This window comes from Helianthus annuus, chromosome 15 (genome assembly GCF_002127325.2).
Source record: "Helianthus annuus cultivar XRQ/B chromosome 15, HanXRQr2.0-SUNRISE, whole genome shotgun sequence".
NCBI classification, from domain to species: domain Eukaryota; kingdom Viridiplantae; phylum Streptophyta; class Magnoliopsida; order Asterales; family Asteraceae; genus Helianthus; species Helianthus annuus.
In genome coordinates this window covers 154,503,853-154,524,816 of record NC_035447.2, presented here as the reverse complement: position 1 = coordinate 154,524,816, position 20,964 = coordinate 154,503,853, and the positions used below count along the sequence as shown (strand labels likewise).

General features: G+C 33.4%; 2 long non-coding RNA genes across 9 annotated transcripts; both read right to left on the bottom strand.

Annotated features, from left to right (window-relative positions):
* Positions 1-1,833: 1,833 nt before the first annotated feature.
* On the bottom strand, positions 1,834-13,248 carry LOC110914431. Of its 5 annotated transcripts, none has more exons than XR_004881203.1 (8): positions 12,935-13,248; positions 5,471-6,777; positions 4,511-4,778; positions 3,792-4,444; positions 3,506-3,706; positions 2,868-2,959; positions 2,598-2,779; positions 1,834-2,423 (listed from the first exon to the last, which is right to left on the bottom strand). It is a non-coding gene; the product is annotated as an uncharacterized LOC110914431 (long non-coding RNA). The 5 variants fall into 5 exon arrangements; XR_004881201.1 differs by having other exon boundaries at positions 5,392-6,777; positions 12,935-13,247; XR_004881202.1 differs by having other exon boundaries at positions 3,792-5,081; positions 5,392-6,777; positions 12,935-13,247.
* Positions 13,249-18,216: 4,968 nt separating this feature from the next.
* Positions 18,217-20,590, bottom strand: LOC110912828. Of its 4 annotated transcripts, none has more exons than XR_002578177.2 (6): positions 20,317-20,590; positions 20,158-20,233; positions 19,479-19,957; positions 19,278-19,363; positions 19,108-19,174; positions 18,217-18,429 (listed from the first exon to the last, which is right to left on the bottom strand). It is a non-coding gene; the product is annotated as an uncharacterized LOC110912828 (long non-coding RNA). The 4 variants fall into 4 exon arrangements; XR_002578175.2 differs by lacking the exon at positions 20,158-20,233 and having other exon boundaries at positions 19,479-19,581; positions 19,728-19,957; positions 20,317-20,585; XR_002578176.2 differs by lacking the exon at positions 20,158-20,233 and having other exon boundaries at positions 19,479-19,581; positions 19,871-19,957; positions 20,317-20,583.
* Positions 20,591-20,964: the final 374 nt, after the last annotated feature.

Here is a 20,964-nt window from a genome sequence, read left to right as displayed (position 1 = left end):
AATTTTCGTTCAAAAAAAAAGAGTGAAGATGGAGTGCAAACATAAATTTGGTGATGTAGGTGCATTTTTGTTGACGCTTTAACAAAATCTTTCTTCTCAGATATGGTCACTAATCTAAAATTCTTCTTCTCCTTTAATGTCCTAATCATTGTCGGGTTTGAGCCTGGTGATGGCATTCAATCCAATCTCGTTTAGTTAAAACATTGAAACTTCGTTTACCTTATCTTTAATCAACACATTTGTGGTGTTGTTTTTCTTCGAAGTCATTAAGGTTTTTTGTTTTTCAAGTGTGTATATATGGTACAATCAATGTGAGAAGTACAAAGTGTAGTGGAGAGAGATACAAATTTTTACGCTCTCTAGCATTCTACAAAAGGCTTTATTCTAAATTTGAATGGTTTAACTTATGAACACATGTAAGTTACCATTTGTTTATGATTGTCTGATTATTTATTGGTTAAAGAAACAAAGTTAATAGTTGCTTAAGAAACAAATTTGATAGTAGCTTTAACAAAATGGATTATTATAATTTCTAGAAGATGAGATACTTCAAAAATTATTTTTTTTTTTACACTGTTTCTATTATAACTGACAATCTCTCATTCTGAAAATGGTGATATTTAGGTCCAAAAATATATAAAAAAGACCGTTGATAATTATTGTCAAAGAATAGAGTTTGGCTAACTTTCAGTGTATTTAAGATAAAACATAAAATAAATGAATAATATGTAAAATAGCTGAAATTTTGAGTGTTAATTTATCACTTATTGATTCCATAACCATGACTAATCTTTAGCCTTTGTAAATTTTTACGTTCTCTAGCATTCTACAAAGGTTTTATCCTAAATTTTGGATGGTTGGTAACTCATGAACTCATTTAATACTTATAATCTGTTTATGATTATTTATTAGTTATGCACACAAATTTGATAGTAGCTTTAACAAACTGGATTATTATAATTTCAAACTAATGTGATACGCCAGAAACTATTTTTTTTTTTTTTTTTTTTTTTTTGCAGTGGACAATCTCATCCTCAAAATTGTGTTTTAGGTCCGGGTGTTCAGAATTCGTTTCGATCAAAAAATTCAAAGTTCGATTAATTCGATTTGATTATTAAGAATTCGTTTCGATTAAAAGAATTCGAATTCGATTCAATTCGAGTCAAGTAAATCGAATACGAATTTACAATTTCAAATTCGATTCGACTCGAAAATCGAATAACAATTATATATATTTTTATTTATTATTTTGATATATAATACATATATAACTTTTATTGGGCTATACTATAAATTATTTCAAAATTTATTCTATGTATTAAAATTACCCATTACCAAACCCACTACATAGCCCATAACTAAAACCTAAGTAATAAATCGATCAATAGATTTCTAACCCTAAAAATATTAACTTGTAATGTGAAGTGCTTATTTCCTACATCTCGTTTTGAATTTTAGACTTATGATACCTTATTTGGAACTTTTTAATGTGATATTGTGCTTAATGGCTGCTTTAAAATGTATGTTTAATTTTGATAGTTTTGTACATGTTTTAAAAGAATTTGAATCAAATCGAATTTATTCGAATTTTAATCGAATACGAATTGGGTTTTTTATTCGAATACGAATTCGAATTGGGTAGGTTTTAATCAAATTTGAATTCAAGGGAAAATAAAAATTATTCAAATAATTCAAAAATTTGATATTCGATTGAATTAACACCTCTAGTTTTAGGTCCAAAATATACAAACAAAGATCGTTAATAATTTGTCTAATCCATACGGAATCATTTGATGTACCATAGGACAGAGTTCTATATAAAAAACTATGGTGTTTTAAGCTAACTAGTTTTATGCGCAGCGCCGCGTTGCGGCGCGCTTAACCAAATCATTCTTGGTGTGTATATTTTACATCACAACTCATAACATGATCAAATCTGTAGTAAAAATACAAGGAAACTTTTTAGCATTTAGCCAAAATTATTGTATTGTAACATACAAAAATTATAATAACTAAATTACCATGGGTGCTTCTAACCGAGCCCGGACCGAGACTTGAGCTTTACGCATGCTAGATTCATTTGGTTGCTCGACGATCTTTGAACCATTCAACTTTGGTACCTTGTTAGCAATCCAAGCATCCAAATCCGAGGTGTTCTCCCGACCGTTTCTTTTACCAGCTTTATGATCACCATTCTAAGTCGAGCCCGATTGAGTTCTTTCTTCCGATGAAGAATCATGAGAAGTCGGACCTAACTCGATAAGTTGTTTCGCAACCATTTCCTGATGATGATCAACTTTCTGATTTTGTTGCTTTTGCATTTCATTAGCCACATGTAATTTCAACACCGTGTAATTGTTGGTCACTTGTGAAAGCATCCCTCTTAACCTTTGATTCTCTATGTTCCTCTTTTCTAGCTCAAACTGTAATATTTTCAACTGAAAAATCAACAAACTCACAAAACTTGTAAATTAACTAATTTATAAGAACTTTAAATTTTATCTTCCATCATTAAATCAACACATAGTTTTCTTTATTAATTATAGAGTAATAATACAATTAAATAAATGTTTGTATTAAATCATAGTCAAAGTTACCAATGATGTCGTGTCTCAGCGGTTGAGGTGTGAGGGTTTTCACCCACAGGTCCCGGGTTCGATCCCGGGCCTAGTGGGTTTCCCGCACAGGGGCGAGCCCGGTCCAACCGGAAGGTAGCGTTCGTGCGCCGGGGGGGATTTGAACTCGTGGGCTTGGGTTTCTCCAGCCTGGGGGTTTTCCGCTGAACCATACCATTAAAAAATCATATTCAAAGTTCTTATAATCAAAATCTACATGAAAGAAAAAAACTAAACTAAATCTATTTTTACCTTATTTTTTCCTTGTTTATCTTCACTGATGATGAACCTCCATCATCCACAGATGATTGATCCCTATTCGCTGTATGTAGATGAAGACCTGTCTATATAATACATAAAAATAAATAATCAGATCTACCATAATAATATAGTGATCACTATCTACCATAATAATATAGTGATCACTGAATTTTTAATCTTAGCTTTTTCAATCTTCTAATTATATTATCTTCATCTTGTTGGACAAACTAAAGTCAACCAAAATTTAAAACACTCAGATTTGTTGGATCTAATAACTTACATTAAAAAATCACAAAATCTTAACAATCTATCACATATTTTCCAAAATTCAACAAAAACAGCTGCAGAAAAAGTCATGCATCATATCTATCCCTCTTTAACCCCAAAATTCATCCTTCTAAATCCACAATCCAACAAATTTGACAACTGTACTCGAATAATTACTTTGACCTAATAGTATATGACTATATGCCGCATCATCTCGGAATCCATAAACCTCAAAGACGATGGTGGTAATTAAACGTAATACACAATTAACAATCAAATTAACAATATATATCCGCTGATTAAAAAATAAAGTTAATTATTAACCATATAAAATTAATTAAGATGACCAGCAACATACATACCAGATACCCAAAAGTCAGTTAGCAGCAATGTACATACAAGATACCCAATTGTATAAGGTGCACTCGATTTTGTTACTTGTTCCGGAGGCATCTCCGTCGCAGGTGATCATTATTGCAGACCACCCACATAAACGTCAACAACCACAACTTCATCACTGGGACCACCTTTACCCGTCACCAGCCACTCACCATGGTGCAACCCTAAAACCGCCAACATTAATAATTGTCGGAATCATGATCAGTAACTTGAAACAACGAAAATGAGTAAAGAGCCCAAAAAACTAACCTTTGTGGTTATCGATCTACACTGGTGTGCTAAGTAGCACTGGAACGGGTACGGGATCGGGATACGGGGACGATACGGGAACGAGGAATGGCAAAACTCAAAATTCCAAGATACGGGTACGGCAATAAAAAATATAAAAAAATAAAAATACATTAAACAAATTCCAAAAATACTACATCTTCCAAAGGTAATTAATTATCAATAATCAAATCATTTTCAAATTCCGGTTCATCTAGTGAGAGATCGGCAATCGATAGAGAATTAGAGATGATGAGACTTGAGAGTTTAGAGATTAGAGAAGCCGAATATGATAGGTCTATTTATTTAGTGGCCGGTTGTGGAATTTGAAAGGGTAAAAACCCTAAAACTAAATGGAAACGGGCTGGATACTTCTACCAGATACGTCCCCGACATTGGAAACGTTTAGGAAACGTCCCCGACGAGTACCCATGGTGTTTCCGTCCCCGACAAGTACCCGAGACGGGTACGGCCACATAAATGGAGTCCCCGTGCTACATAGCTGGTGTGGAACTCGCAAGAGACTATAATCAGTCAGCGGAGCACCTACGGTTACTGAATCAACAAATATCATCAGTTTAAGAGCCATATGACCCCGACCTAACTGTAGCATCTTCTCTCTGCCGCGTAAACGCCTTCAAAAACACCGATCTTGGTTAAAAAACGACATGCAAAAGAAAAGAGGCTTTCCGAAGACTCACCGGAATATATGTCGGAACTAACTCGTATGGCAGTCGTCTTTATCTCCGTTGAATCTGTTAACCATCAGTGCTGGTTGCTCAGAACACCATCCACGGCACCGCCATATGAGGTCATGGCAGAACCTTAGGTTCGCCGAACCGTCACCATCATCACCGGAGAGTTCCTCGCTTTTGAGAGACAGCTGGTTTACACATCGGCGCAATGGCAGAGTAGACGCAATGGTACCACCGTCTCCACCCCTTCTCTCATGCTCTCTCTTTCTCTAACCTGAAACGGCGGAGTAAGCGGTTATAACTGGATTTGTTTATGTGTTAAAAAAACCCCTTAAATACCCTCTCTACTTTACTGTTCATTTCGTTGGTTTATTAATATAAGGATAATTGCATTTGAACTCCTTTTGCCTTCCAATATTTCAATAGCATATTGTTTATTCGGACCACAACCAAAACAGGAACACTCCTATCCGAACTCCAGGCTCTTAAAACTTATTCCAACTGTCCAGATTGAGACCATCAATTCTGCTCCTCTTCACCATACACCAGTAGGTTTCCGCTTTGATGTTCTCCAACACTATAGACCACCACAATTAGCTTCAAATCAAATTAATCCATCGAAAAGTAAGATCCATATTGCTGATTTGTGATCTAAAATAATCACACTAACTGAAACAGAACCACTTTCCTTTTTGTAAGCACATCAAAGGTATTTACGAAAACCAAATTACACAATGTTTCAAAGGTTATTCTCATCCACAAAGTTCTAAAAACCCTAAAGAGTTAAGAGCATCAAACCCATGGCTAAACTCAGTCATCTACAACAAAAGAACAAAGAGAAGACGGCGAACATATAGGATGATGTAAACCCCAACAATAAACCTCACCTTTGGTCGCCAGACGTCGCCGGGGACAGAGGCAGAGATGTTGTGATGAGATTGATAGGGTGAGGTAGATGGGTTATACCTTAATAATCGGAGAAGCACACATGCAGATGAATCCGTCACCGATCTACTTGAAAATGGAGCATGCAAGCTTTAATCCTTCTGCCGGAACTTAGCCGAAACCCTAGGTATTTCGCCGGCCATCTTCATCCTTATCGCGTTCCGCTGATCCCTCCTGAAACCGCAATCGAAACCCTAGCCACCACTGTTGACCGCCGCTGCAGTGACCGGAAACCCCGGTATCACCGTCGTTTCCACATGTGGATCTCTGCTGCATCACTCTTCCTCTCTCACACTTGCCGGATTTCTTCCGGTTCTATGCGCTTCTCTCTTTCTGTGATTGAACCATTTGGGGGTTCTGTGATATTGTTGGTTGGCGTATCTCTCTTTCAACGGTGGGTGTAGGGCAGGGCTTGAGGGCACAAATATGTTATGTAATTTACCAAAAAAGCCTTCTGCTGTTCAAAGCGTTCCTTTTTTTAATATATAGGAGAATTTCGTGTTAGGGATATTATAGAATGCACGCTAGCAAGTCACGTCTTGGAAACGACATCACGAAGTTGTATTTAGCTGGCTTTGCACATGGAAATCCTCATAACCCCCACTTTTTTTTACGGTTTTACATTTTTATAAATGTTTTCGGGGTGGAAAGACATGCAAGTTTTGCAAAAGCAAACAACTTTTCGATGAACGAAAACTCATATTACTAAACTATGTTACGAATGGCTTTCAAAGAACTCAAATGGTTTACAAAAAGATCATACTAAACATACCGGTTTTACAAAATCCACGCGTATTTACGAAACATGCATGATTTTCATGACTAGTGACGAGAATATCCTAGTTACAACAACGGGACTGGGTTGGTCTGCGTACGAACAACGAGTCAATCCAATGGGTTTATGTTCCCCTTTTCTTTTAAAATACATGTTAACTAGGGTATGTTAAGCTAGGGAATGAATCCTTGGATCACGTGCGAATAGGCGCTAACTTAGGCACCATTAATCCTGTCACAGCCCCCGACCCCACCCTGGGAGCGGGAGCTGCGAGCCAGTCAGATGGTATCGGTGTTTATTAAATATGCAGCGGAAAATTTTTCATCAGGATCGTAGTTAGGAAATGATTTTCAGAGTTTGTAAAACACCGAAACTTTTAATATTGATCAAATGGGCTAAAACCCGTATTTCATTCAATTGTTTTTATGGGGATAAACCCAATTAAATAAAACATAAATTTCCTCTTTTATTCAGGTAATTATAGCCACATTATTTAAGCCTTCAGTGCTCCATAGTTGGCTTCTATTATCTTTACAGCAAATTAGCAAATTACCTGAAACGCATTTTGAAAACATTTTTATCAGTAATAATTACTGGCGAGTTCATTCCATTTTTATAAAATATATTGTTATACCTTACAGCATTAAGGGTTTTTATATTTGTTTATATTTACCCAAAATTCAATCAGTATTTGTCACATGGTGGCAGTTCCGATGTGACAGTGGTCATATCACTCATTGGCTCACTTTCGTCCAATAGTGAATTTATCAAGTAATAGATATATAGTATATCTTACTATTATATTGGTCACCAGGCCCTGTGACGGTGGTCAAATCACCGTTGATCATTCTTTCAACTAGTCACTCCTGTCATATTAATGTTGATCATTCTCTCAACTAGTAATGGAGGTCATATCACTGTTGATCATTCTTTCAACTAGTGACTCGGGTCATATTACTGTTGATCATTCTTTCAACTAGTAATTGTGGTCATATTACTGTTGATCGTTCTTTCAACTAGTGATTCTGGTCCTATCACTGTTGATCATTCTCTCAACTAGTGACTCTGGATTTAGTAGTGTCCCATGACATTACATGAAATATATCATTTTCTATCAAATTAATAGCTATAACTTTATTAAATATAATATATTAATTAAATATATTGACGTGACTGTTTATGTGATATATTGGTTAATGTTATATTGATTACATTTTAACAACTTTGAGTGGTAATATGATTAATTTGACATAGTGTACATTTAATGTTCAATATCTATCTCTATTACTAAAGCAAAATAATGTTGACCATTTGACCATGTGATGTAGCATATGTGATTAGGTAGATAATTGTAATTTGGGCGCCAATGGCCTATTCTCTCAATTCTCCTTTAACTTCATTTGAGAAAACCGCTCATTTGTTCTTCATATGGAAACCCCAATCAGTTATGTCAATTAGTTCAAAATCTTCTACAATATGTTTCCCTTATTATCGCTTATAAACCCTGGAGGAAGGAATATAAGCCAGTTCTTCGAGGATTCCTGATTCAGTCCAATGGAATGATGGATTTTGACACACACATATCGTTTGATACATTGTCTTTTCGATTTCAACAACATTCCAAACCCTAGATCTCTGCCATTCTCATCTGTTAAGATTTAGATTTGCTGTTTGATGATATGTTTAAGTGACCTTTTTTGGCTGATTATTGGTTTTTGTTTTGGTTTCCGGCCCTGATTCCATATTGAAGTTTTAGGAAATTGAGAGATATTGCGAGATTCCGCTTTGGCGATTAATCTCTCAAGCTCGATTTTGAATATTTGAATCAACCAGGTTTGTTTTCTCGATTTGTACTCTTCTATACGTTGTTTGATTATTCGTGTTTAATATGTGTTTCATCTTCATTTATCTTCTTCTAAAACAGTTTTATCTTCTCAATTTCAACGAACCGTAGATATCTTTAATTGCGATTAAAGCAAACAGGTAAGTTTGTTATCGACCTGTAATTTTCTACATGCATCTTTCTTTCATGATTTATGTTTAATGCATGTTTAATCTTGATATCTCACCCTCCTATTTTCATCTTTTAGGTTTTTAAACAATGAATACTCAAGAAGTTGGTTTTCCATTTACTTATTCTTAAATCTCTAATCGTTAATTTTGGAGTACAAAACCCTTTATATATTATATAAGGTTTAATGTCGTCGGGCGGGGTGATTTAATGAAGGTTATACGACACGAAGGGATTGGAGGATTATACTTCCGTGGTTCGATGCTTATATCAGGTTATACAAAGCGAAGGGATTGGATGATTATACAATGTCCTTAATTCATCTATGCTTGGAACTACTGCATCACAGGTAACAAACATATGCTTTCTATTATTGCCTCTAATAAACGTTGGACTGCACTTTTTGTTGTGTTAAGGTTCAATTGGACTGCATTCTTTGTTATTTTTAGGTTGAGTTGGGTGTCTTATAGTCCATCGCTGGATTGCATTTTTGAGTGCAAAATTGATATTAACTTATTTGGCCTGAAATATAGCTACTGGTGCGTGTGATTTAGATTTGTAATTGGAGTGATTACTGCCGCTGGAAATTAGGGATCAGCGTTTAGTGTTTCCAACCCACCAGAACCTTGGACCCGACCCTCCAAAACCGCCAAACAGACTGTTTTATTAATAGTGATTCGTTTCCGGTTCTAGGTTTGTTTGAAATATTACTTTCGGGTCGGTTTGGTTTCGACACACATGTGCTTAAATGGAACCACGAGAACCGACCGAAATTTAAATTAAACAAAAAAACCCATTTTTTAATTTGATTTGATGCTTCTGTTATTCTTCGTATATTTGACTATGATTAATGAGTTATATTTTCAAGCTGTTATGAGCTATATTTTCAAAATAAAGCATGATAAATGCATATCATGATTTAACAATAGCATATCCACATCTTTATCGGATTTGTATTTGTATGTAATAGAGGCATCTAACAGTAGCATACCACATCTTCATCTTTTTCTTTCACATTCCATATTGCCAAGGGACTGTTCAAGTATGCAATTTTGATGAGTAGTTTTATATGCATTGCATTCGTCTTCATATATAACTTACTTGATTAAGAAGCTAACATTACTATAAAAAAACATTGTGGTCCGCCTTTTGACCAATATAGTTTATGGCAGATAAGCATATGTATGAATGAGGGGAATACATCATTTACCACCAAGTGCTGTATCAATAGGTTTTTGCTTTGATGATCGCAGATGCTGGGTTTCAAAAGGTCGAGTATGAAAATCTTGTGGGTGGAGTGGTCGCAACCCGTTTCAGGTTGAAATTCTAAACTTTCTACGTGTTGGGTACACAAAAGTTCATAAACGGAGTGTGGGATGATACCAACCACCTAATGCATATTGTATTTTTTTGTGTTCTGTTAGTCATAATAACATATCTTTAATCTTATTTAGGATTCTATTTATTAACTTAATCATTTATTTTGGTTTAAAAGAGAAAATCTAAACGAAAAGTTTTTTTTTTAACATCAATGTACTTTATCTATTTTACACTTAAACTAATAGATGTTTGGTTACTTTTTTGGATTGTTAGAAGTAAGCAATATAGTTAAACTAACCCCTGTGGTTTGATTTTGAATATATGCCAGCTGAAGAACACTAGATCCAATTGAGGAGAACAACTCGGACATAGCCGAAAGCTTCACCAAGAGGATGAGTTTGATTCATGAAAGTCAAGAGTAAAGACGTATTGAAACTACTAATTTTAGATAAAGATAGTATGATTAGAAAATAAACGTCAAATGTTGTGTACAAGGCATATATTTATGTTTATTAACAACTGCAATTTTACTTATGATGTTAGTTCAACATGAATGTGGTCAGTTTAGGTTGTTAATGGTTGGTGATGGCCATTTTTTTAAATATTTATGCGGCTTCCACGTATAATATGGATAACGATTAATTCATATAAAGTAATTTCATGATTAAATCACCTATAATAATTTCACTTTATGTATTTTATTTGTGACTTTTATTGATCTTTTCTTTTGCTGATTTCCTCAAACAAACTGAATCCTCTTGGATCAACATTGTTTCCACTTCATTTTCGTGTTTTAATTTAGCTCCCTCGTATGTGTATTTGGATCTTTCAACTTCATTTTTGTGTTTTAATTTAGGTAGCTGGTAGGCGTATTTGGGTCTTGAATATTATTTTGTATTACTTTTCCTTATGCCTTTGATTTGAATCATCTATTTTTGGTTCACGGCTGTGCATTTTGATTTAGTTCTCTGGGTTCGTTGACATTTAATTTTTTTCTGCCCGGGAAGTTCCCATTATGTTTTATAACTGAATTGTGTTGTGGCAGGCACCGTAAAATCACTCATATCATTGCCGAGTTTCATGTCACATTCAGTCATACCAGCAGAGGTACGTAAGGCGAGGGGCCTAACTGAATATTTGATACGTATATCTGTTGGTATTGAAGATGTGGATGATCTGATTGCTGATTTGGATCATGCACTCAAAACCGGGCCTGTTTAGGACTTTTAGGATTCAAGATCTTGTGTAATTTGTTTACGGATGTTGAGAAAATTAGATTAATTTTTTTAGGTTGTTGCAGTGAGACAGCTTTGCAACAGCCATTGGAGATCTCTGCAGTAGCTAGAGCATTCTGTGAGTGTGGTGAAGGTTGGTCTTGTGTTTATCGTATCTTCTTTTGGATTTGGGAAAGGGGTAATAGTTAAATTTTTAATCTTGATGATGAATTGTTGAAGAAAAATCTTATTTTGGATTATTATTATTATTTTTTTGATTCATGGGATTTTTGGATTTGAGAAAGGGTTAATAGTTAAATTTGCATTCTCTTTGATCTGTAGGTCTTTTGTGTGGAACTTTGGTGTCTAGATGAGAACTGGTATTATAGCCTGTTCACCAATATGGGTTTTCCGGCGACGCAGACTACTCACTGGAGAAGACGATCATTTTGGATGATTGCTTCCCCAATATTTGATATTGGATAATAAAGATGGATTCAAAAGGATCAAATTTTACATAAAAAATATGCACACCATGTGTTTGTATAAATGTTCATGAGACAAACTAACGTAAAATTCTATCAATCATTCGCAGAAGCACACCAAACATGGAGAATTGAAGTTGGATTGCCATTAAGAACAGGTTACTAAAGTTGTAATATGCCCAACCTTTTTTCGTAAGTTTAAGTAATTGGCATCTCAAAATGTAGTTATACTCACACATATAAGACAAGAGTTTATAATCTGTTTAATAACTTAGGATACTATGATTATTAATTTTGGTCATTTGATAGTTTTTTAAGACACATTTTAACCCGAACCTGATCGAACCTAATTGAATCTTTTTTCACTTCACCCATTTTGACCTTGACCCCTATGTGACCCGACTCAAAGTAGATAACTACTAAATTAGTGAAATTTTTAGGTATATTTGAAGTAATACAAGTGTTGTCTGCAGTTCCTTGAGAATCTCCCATGTAAGTTTATCTTTCACATTAAATAGCTCTTTGGATATTATTTAATCCGTGTATTTAGAACTTTTGGATCATTTTTAAGCAATGGGGTTAAAGATTTATCAGATGAAACGTGAAATGCAGGTACTTTTGTGGATTGTAGGATTTGAGATGAATTTAAAGAACCAGTTTTAGCAAACATAAGCACTCTGGTCAGGGACGGATATAGCTTGAGAAGACGGGTTAGCCCCCGCTGCCTCTTGATGCTTGGAGGCTGGAGCATCTGGAGAAGGCTATTAAAAGTTGGTTTGTACTTGAGACAACCCGTTTTCAATCATGGTCAATTGTATGTTGCTTTATCAATAGTTAAAAATCGAGATGGAGTAAAGCTATTAATACTTGACAACGACGGTAAACCTATGAATAAAACAACTAAGGTTGTTTATAAAGAGATCCTCAATTAGTTGTGATTTTTTTGTCCTATTCATGTATTTCAATTATTTCGTGTACTCTCTAACATTTTTGTTAATAATTCAACGTATATAAAATTATAATTTTTACTTCACAATCTTAAGGGACTTAGTTTTTCCTGTTTAGCCACCCGTGTAACACACGGGAACTTAGACTAGTAAGTTTATAAATTAACAGGTGTATTTAATAAATACATTTACGGTTGTATTAATATTGAATGTTCAATACTTTATGTGATATAACTTAAACATGATAAGAAACTTCTTAATTAATATATATCATCTTAGCACTCAATGATATTATGCTAAGAAAATAACAGTGGTATATATATTTATTTTAATGTTATATTAAAACCTGTTAATTTGTTATATATCAATATGTTTAATAATGTTTCAGTATATTACAAAGCTTTATTTTATATATACACTATTTAGATTTATTTCAATCATACACTAAATTTATTAATTATTTAATGTAAAAATAATATTAGTTATAGTCTATGGTCACTGGGGCACAATTTCCCCCGTGTTGGTGGCCATGCTACTATTGGCTAACTTTTTGGCCAATAGTAACGAGGGTCAAGTAATGTATAAAACCTCCCATACCGGCAGTTATTACAGAATATAAAAATTTAATCATTGTAAGTATAACCGGTAAACATTTAGGATTTTGTAAAACATTCTTAAATATAATTGTATCACAAAAAGGTGATAAAACTGTGATAAAAGAGAATGGACTCACTTTGTAACTTTAGGGTTCAACTAGAAAGCCTCCTGGTATAAATTTTGGGTATAACTCCCGAGCTATTTGATGCACTCGCGTTAAATATAATAACCCAGTTCAACTTTATCCCTACGTCACGAGACAGAACCCCAACGAACTTAGTCGGGCAGAGCCTTGACATGCGTTATGCGGCTCAAGATCAATCGGAAATGGTGTCACTGATCATGGGTTAAAACACTTAAAACGGGGCAGGGCTTTAGAGTATAATAGATATAATACTTTAAGAAATTAATAGATTATAGAAAAGCATAAAGGATAAAGGGAGAGGCGCAAGAGAAAGCTCAATCCTTCTTCTCTATATATAATTGTTTAAAATTTTGGGGCATTACGTAAAGCAAAGGACATATGTCCAACTAATACATGTGTAGTAAATTTCCTCACTACACGTACACACCATATATATGTTATTCACAATTTTGTAGGACATGTGTGCACACATCACTAAATGTGTACAACATGTATTCGAAATTAATTAATTGTTTGATTTTAATTTTATTATTTATATATTATAATTAATTCAGCTGCTTCACTTAGTTGGCGTCTATAACTTCTAAAATACGATGTTTTATAAAACAATAAATATGTCATTAGAATGAGAATATTGGTATCTACATTTTGAACGAAGTTTCATTAAAAAATGGAGTAAGTTCAAATATAATGTATTTTTATAATTTAATTATTAAACGGTTTCTAGGCCCGTCTAGATACTTCATATTTCTAACAGTCAACTTACCCGAAATCTACCTGTCTAATACTATAAGTTTTTATATACTTTTATTTTAATAGAAAGGTCACCCATATACAGGCAAATTAATTAGTATAACAATACAACCAGCTATATATAAAATAGTTTTTAAAACTATTTGGGTCGAATAATTATATAAAAAAATAAACTAGTTACTAGTGGTTAATAAATTTAAATAATCTATAATTCTTTAATGATAAAGATGGATATTTTACATCCTCCCCACCTTATTTTAAATCTCGTCCTCGAGATTTGGGTTACGATGTCTTCTTAAAGTTATGTCACGTCTTAGTCAATAAGAACAGTATTAAGGTAAATGACACAGAATTAAAACATCAAATTTTGTGAATATGAGTTGTACAATAAATAAGACTCAATGGTTCAACTGAATTAATTCAAGAAATCGATGTCAAACGAATGAGATGAAATGATATAATTTCCAAGGTAATTAGGTTCAAGTCAAAAAAGATATATGATCATTAGTCATCTAAATTGAATGTTTACAAGTTGTAAATGACTTTAGAAACAATAGAATTCATTGTCAAAAAGAAAATTTACTTTGATTGTCAACTGAGGAAGACTCAGAATCAACAAGCTCAAAATGAAATAAAAGCACGAAAATGATTTGTCAACTATCGAACCATGACATGAGAAAAATCAGTGTGTTGACATTTATTGAATTGTAAGGATACACCGAAATACAATAGAGTTTAGTGTATCATTATCTTAGTGCATAATTGAATCAAGACTACTTTTGAATGATGAATCAAAGGAAATACATACGTAGTTTTGCATGATTCGTATGATTATGATTAGCGCAAGCTACAAGTTTATATCGACGCCGCAGGGTGTCGTAAGGATCGAAATAGTTCAATAATTACGGTGACCGAACAATTTCACCGTTTTCGTAATTAACTGAAAGTTTTAATGAAGTAAATTTGGATATTCATTTCAAATAAATATTATAGGATTTTCAATTGATAATGAAAGACCAAATGAATATCATAGAAATTTCGATCAATGATGAAAGAAATTTTAGAGGTACACCGGAATATAATACGAATTTGTGTACTCTTATCTTAACACATAATTGTATTAAGACTGTTTAAGATAATGAACCAACAGAAATTAAATAAATAAATCTGTACATCAGGTGTGAAAGTGAGATTAGTGCAAGCTTCAAATTAAAGAAAACGCCACCACAAGGTGTCGTAACCAAAAATAGGATTCAATGAAAGGGAAAACCAAACAAGTCTGTTATGGTTTTGAATAGATGAAGTACTTTACATAATGCATTTATTTAAAAACTTTTATTTATACTAGGGTCAAATAATAACTTAACTTAGATATTATATATCAGCGATTACGTCTGGAATCATTTCTGCTTCTTGCGTAGTAAGTACGAATGCTCGCGCATTCTTCTTAGCTCCGACGGTTGTTTTTGCCTTGTTGTCAGGTGCTTTAGTCAGTTTCGGGCAATATGGTTTGATGTGTCCCATTTCTCTGCAATTGAAACAAATATTAGTTTTCCTTCTACACTCTTCTTCTATATGCCCGGTCATCTTGCAAAAGTCACATTAGGGCGTTCTCCTAAAACGACATCTTCCTGAATGCTTTTTGTTACAACTTCTGCAGGTAGGTTGCTCCAATGGCGGTTCAGTTCCTTTCTTCTTGAATTCTTGAGAAATTTTCTGGGCTAACTCTTTCTTCTTGTTTTCTTCTCTTGTGCGGATTAGTCCATCTGTCAGCATGTTAGCTAGTTCAACTGCTTCTTCAATAGTCTGTGGCCTAGTGGCCTTGACCATGTCTTGGATTTCACTAACTAATCCCCAAATATAACGAGAAATTAGTGCGGGTTCTGGCGAAGCCAGAGTTGGTACCATTCTTGCATATTCGAAGAACGTCGTCGTATACTCCCGACAATTTACATCTATCATTTTATGATTTAGGAACTCGTTAGCCATTCGTTCCTTTTCATAAGGAGGACAAAATTTCCTTTCTGTCATTTCCTTGAATTTTTCCCAGCTCATGGCATAAGCCATGTCACTTCCTTTTGCCTGAAGAATTGTATTCCACCATTCTAAGGCTTCTTCTTTAAAGAGGTTGGAAGCATACATCACCTTATCTTCTTCGGCACATTTGCTGATCTTAAGAACAGCTTCCGTCTTTTCCAACCATCGTAGAGCAGCCGTAGCTCCTTCACTGCCTGCGAACTCCGTTGGTTTACAAGCTAGAAATTCTTTGTAGGTACACCCGAGAGTCATCACCTTCATTTTCTTGGGATATGGGGTTTTGATAATATCATCATTGTCTCCATTGACACTATGGCTAAAACTGTCGTCGCGAGTATGCTTGCTACTCACAACTTTGGTGGGTTCTACGAGGTTTTTAACAGCTTTAATTATTAAAGGTATAGCATTGGCTATTCTTTGGGCTATCATATTTTCGATAGCATTTTTATCCAAATGATTTTCATTATTAGCATGAACTTCTGGATTATGTGATACTTCATTCGACATCTGAATTATAAACATTTTCAATTATTAATATCCCAGAATAATTAAAACAAAATAATACTTCCAGGAATCATATGTGCATATCTACATATATATATTCATATATTTAAATCTACAAAAATAACACATATGTTACTTTGTACTAATTTCCTAACTTTATGGTTTAAGTTTAGGTATTAAAAGAACACCTAAATAGCTTAAACAAGTGGCTCTGATACCACCTTCTGTCACAGCCCCCAAATGGGCTAAAACCCGTATTTCATTCAATTGTTTTTATGGGGATAAACCCAATTAAATAAAACATAAATTTCTTCTTTTATTCAGGTAATTATAGCCACTTTATTTAAGCCTTCAGTGCTCCATAGTTGGCTTCTATTATCTTTACAGCAAATTACCTGAAACACATTTTGAAAACATTTTTATCAGTAATAATTACTGGCGAGTTCATTCCATTTTTATAAAATATATTGTTATACCTTACAGCATTAAGGGTTTTTATATTTGTTTATATTTATCCAAAATTCGATCAGTATTTGTCACATGATGGCAGTTCCGATGTGACAGTGGTCATATCACTCATTGGCTCACTTTCGTCCAATAGTGAATTTATCAAGTAATAGATATATAGTATATCTTACTATTATATTGGTCACCAGGCGATTCCTGTGACGGTGGTCAAATCACTGTTGATCATTCTTTCAACTAGTGACTCGGGTCATATTACTGTTGATCATTCTCTCAACTAGTAATGGAGGTCATATCACTGTTGATCATTCTTTCAACTAGTGACTCGGGTCATATTACTGTTGATCATTCTTTCAACTAGTAATTGTGGTCATATCACTGTTGATCGTTCTTTCAACTAGTGATTCTGGTCCTATCACTGTTGATCATTCTCTCAATTAGTGACTCCCCATGATATTACTTTATCAAATATATTTTCTATGGCATAAAACCAATTAGCCCAATATATCATTTTCTATCAAATTAATAGCTATAACTTTATTAAATATAATATATTAATTAAATATATTGACGTGACTGTTTATGTGATATATTGGTTAATGTTATATTGATTACATTTTAACAACTTTGAGTGATAATATGATTAATTTGACATAGTGTACATTTAATGTTCAATATAAGTTTATAAATTAACACGTGTATTTAATAAATACATTTATAGTTGTATTAATATTGAATGTTCAATACTTTATGTGATATAACTTAAACATGATAAGAAACTTCTTAATTAATATATATCATCTTAGCACTCAATGAAATTATGCTAAGAAAATAACCATGATATATAGATATAGATATATATATATATATATATATATTTATTTTAATGTTATATTAAAACCTGTTAATTTGTTATATATCAATATGTTTAATGTTTAATAATGTTTCAGTATATTACAAAGCTTTATTTTATATATACACTATTTAGATTTATTTCAATCATACACTAAATTTATTAATTATTTAATGTAAAAATAATATTAGTTATAGGCTATGCCCACTGGGGCACAATTTCCCCCGTGTTGGTGGCCATGCTACTATTGGCTAACTTTTTGGCCAATAGCAACGAGGGTCAAGTAATGTATAAAACCTCCCATACCAGCAGTTATTACAGAATATAAAACACTAGTACAAAAGTGATCAAATGATGCGGTTAAATTAGCTATTAGATGCGGTTCTAGACCCGCATCATATGGCATAGCATTTTATAGCTATAAGCCAAATGATGCGGTTCTAAGAGATGCGGTTCTAGACCCGCATCTTTTGATAATTTAAGCAAAAACTATTTTTTCCCAATATATTCAAGCGATGCGGTTTTAGAACCGCATCTCTTGGTGTTTAAACGAAAATATATTTTTTGGTTCATTTTTTAGAGAATTTTGTTAAATATTTCTAATAATTTCTTATTATAGACAAATTAACTAAAAATGAAAATAAAATTTACAAAAAAAAACTATATTAAATTAAAACCAATATAAATTAACCCAAGAATATAAATTACAAAAGGTTTCAAAGTAACACAAAATTGCAAAAGTTTCAAAGTAACGCAAAGACATATCTCTAAAGATGAAAGTGATATACAATAACTTTCGGAACCGATGTCTTCATACTTGCAACCCAAACCAACGTCTTCACATCTTACTTACAACTGGAAAAGTAGAAATTGCCTAACAAAACATAACGTTACATTAATATAATGAAGCTTAAACACTATAAATGGATACACGGAGAAATGTATACTAAACAAAAGTTTTTAAACGTTAAAACAAAAGGCAACAAATATAGCGTTCAAATAAAAAAGTTCATTTATGCAATTCATCAAGCACTTGGTGTACATCAAACAAACAAACAAACAAACATGACCATAATCCATCACTGGTAATAATACATACTGCAGCATACAGGTTAAAACAAGCAAGATACTATGAACTAATTTCTTATATAATTACAAGTTTTGGAGGTCAAGTTGTTGCTATCTGCATATTTGTATATCTTTTAGTTTATTTGACTTTTATTTAAACAACAAAAACTGATTACTGTTACTATAAATTATTAACTAAAATAAGTAAACAAAAAAAGACAAAACAACTAAAATAACCTTCTAAACTAGTAATCAAGTAAAACGTTGCTACTGGTAGAGATTTTTGTAGTTGGCTGCTAGATTTAAAAATTCAGGCGTGGTAATATAATTCATATTCAGATCAAATTCATGTATTTCAATTTGAGTTGAAATTTTTTTTAAAAAAAAAAAAGAGAGAACGAACGCAAAAGTCCCATACACGAATACCCCCCCCCCCCCACCCCACCCCACAAAAAAAAGATTAACTTGAAAAAATACAAGTTACCTCCCCTGGTATTGTCCTCCGCATCTCTTCTTAGCTCCCCTGGTGTTGTCCTTCGCGTCTCTGCCACCTATCGTGTTAATTTAATGCCCGACTTGCATTAAAATAGTGGTTTCCTCAATATTATCTTTAGAATCAACAATCAAAAGTTATGCATAAATAACATTTCATACCATTTAATTTAACCTGTTGCAAGTTGTCCAATATTCCATTTAATACCTCCTTGTCCCATTATCTGATGCATCTCTGTTGGTATCAACTTCAAATTTGGATTTGTCAAACATAACTTCAATGTAAAAATCCTTCCAACAAAAACATAGAAAACTGTTCTAAATACGAAAGTAAAAACAAAGAATTAAGTTACAGATAATTACTTGCAAGAATAATATAACCAGCTTTGCCAAAAGTTGAAGGTGATTTTGCTTAAGAAGGCGTCCGGTTTTCCAAAGTCACAAGCAATATCTTCCTAAGGAGAATCTTCACAGTTCAAGAACTCCAAAGTCAACAACTCACCATATCTTCCAACTAATTCCAATACAATATTTGCAGCACAGAACACCAAAACAAGTATTTTTTTCTCTTTATAAGAATGCAAAATGTGAACTATATTGTGGCCTACTAACCATATAATTCTGCAAATATCACAAGCTTTAACAGCAAAATAACTGACTCCCCATAAATACTTTTACAGGATTGTGTCACAGTGTTAAAGGAACAAACTTGTTATCAAATGAGTAATGATTAAATCAGCAAAATGTACACTAACATATTTTCCAGTCACTTTCGGGCCTCTTTAGTTACTTCACCCACTTCTTAATGATCTTCTATCAAGCTTAGAGGCTGCCATTGATAACTGCAGAACAAGGCATAATAGTTAAAAATTAATGTAAGGGTCAATTATCAAACAATAAAAAAATACAGAAAACAACACACAAAATAATTCATGTGTATACTAAACTTAACTAATTAAACAAGAATAGCTAAAAATCGCTCAAAAGGGACCTAAAAAATATCATCCTAGGAAATTCAAACACCAAATTAAGAAACCCTAACCACGAAATTAAAATGGGAATCTCATGAGAGAGTCAATCCACCTTATGCTTAATCGTGATGAGATACCTAATGAGAACTGAAGCGGCAATAAATGAGAAACTTGAATTCATAAAGAAAAGTTGAATGTGATCGAAAGAAGAAGGCTGTCCAGGAGTTCACCTGATGAGTGTTCGCAGAGAGATAGGAGAAACAATTCGGTTGGGAATCGATGGCCGCCTGATATTTCTGAATCGTCACAACCCATTCTCGCAATCGCCGTCTGATGTTCTTGAATCATATAGTTCTTGCGGACTGCAGTTAGGTTTGATGGAAAGCATATTTTTTTCGATAATTTTCTATTGAGGTTGATTTGGAACCTACCTAGTGGAGGGAAGCAAAAGTTTAAAAGAGAAATGAATAACTTTTAGGGGGAAATGTTGTTTTCAAAAAATTGATAGAGGGAAATCAAAATAAAAGTTATTTTTATCAAGGTAAAATAATATTTTGATATAAATATAAAACTATTAAAAATACTATTAAAGCTTGTAATATATATGGTATATTATAAACTGTTTATAAAAGATAGAAAATAAATGGATAAACTGAAGTACGGTTGTTCAAAAAGCTCGTGGCTCGAAGTTTGCTCGGGAAAAAAACTCGTTTGATTTGGCTCGGTTTGAAACTGAGCCAAGCTAGCTTGGCGGATCTTGGTTTTGCCCACTCGTTAGCTTGGCTCCTTTAGGTCGAATTATTTTACTTACAATATATTGAAATAAAACAATAACTAAAATCATTGGTTAGAAATCGAAGGAGTTAACCATCACTGAC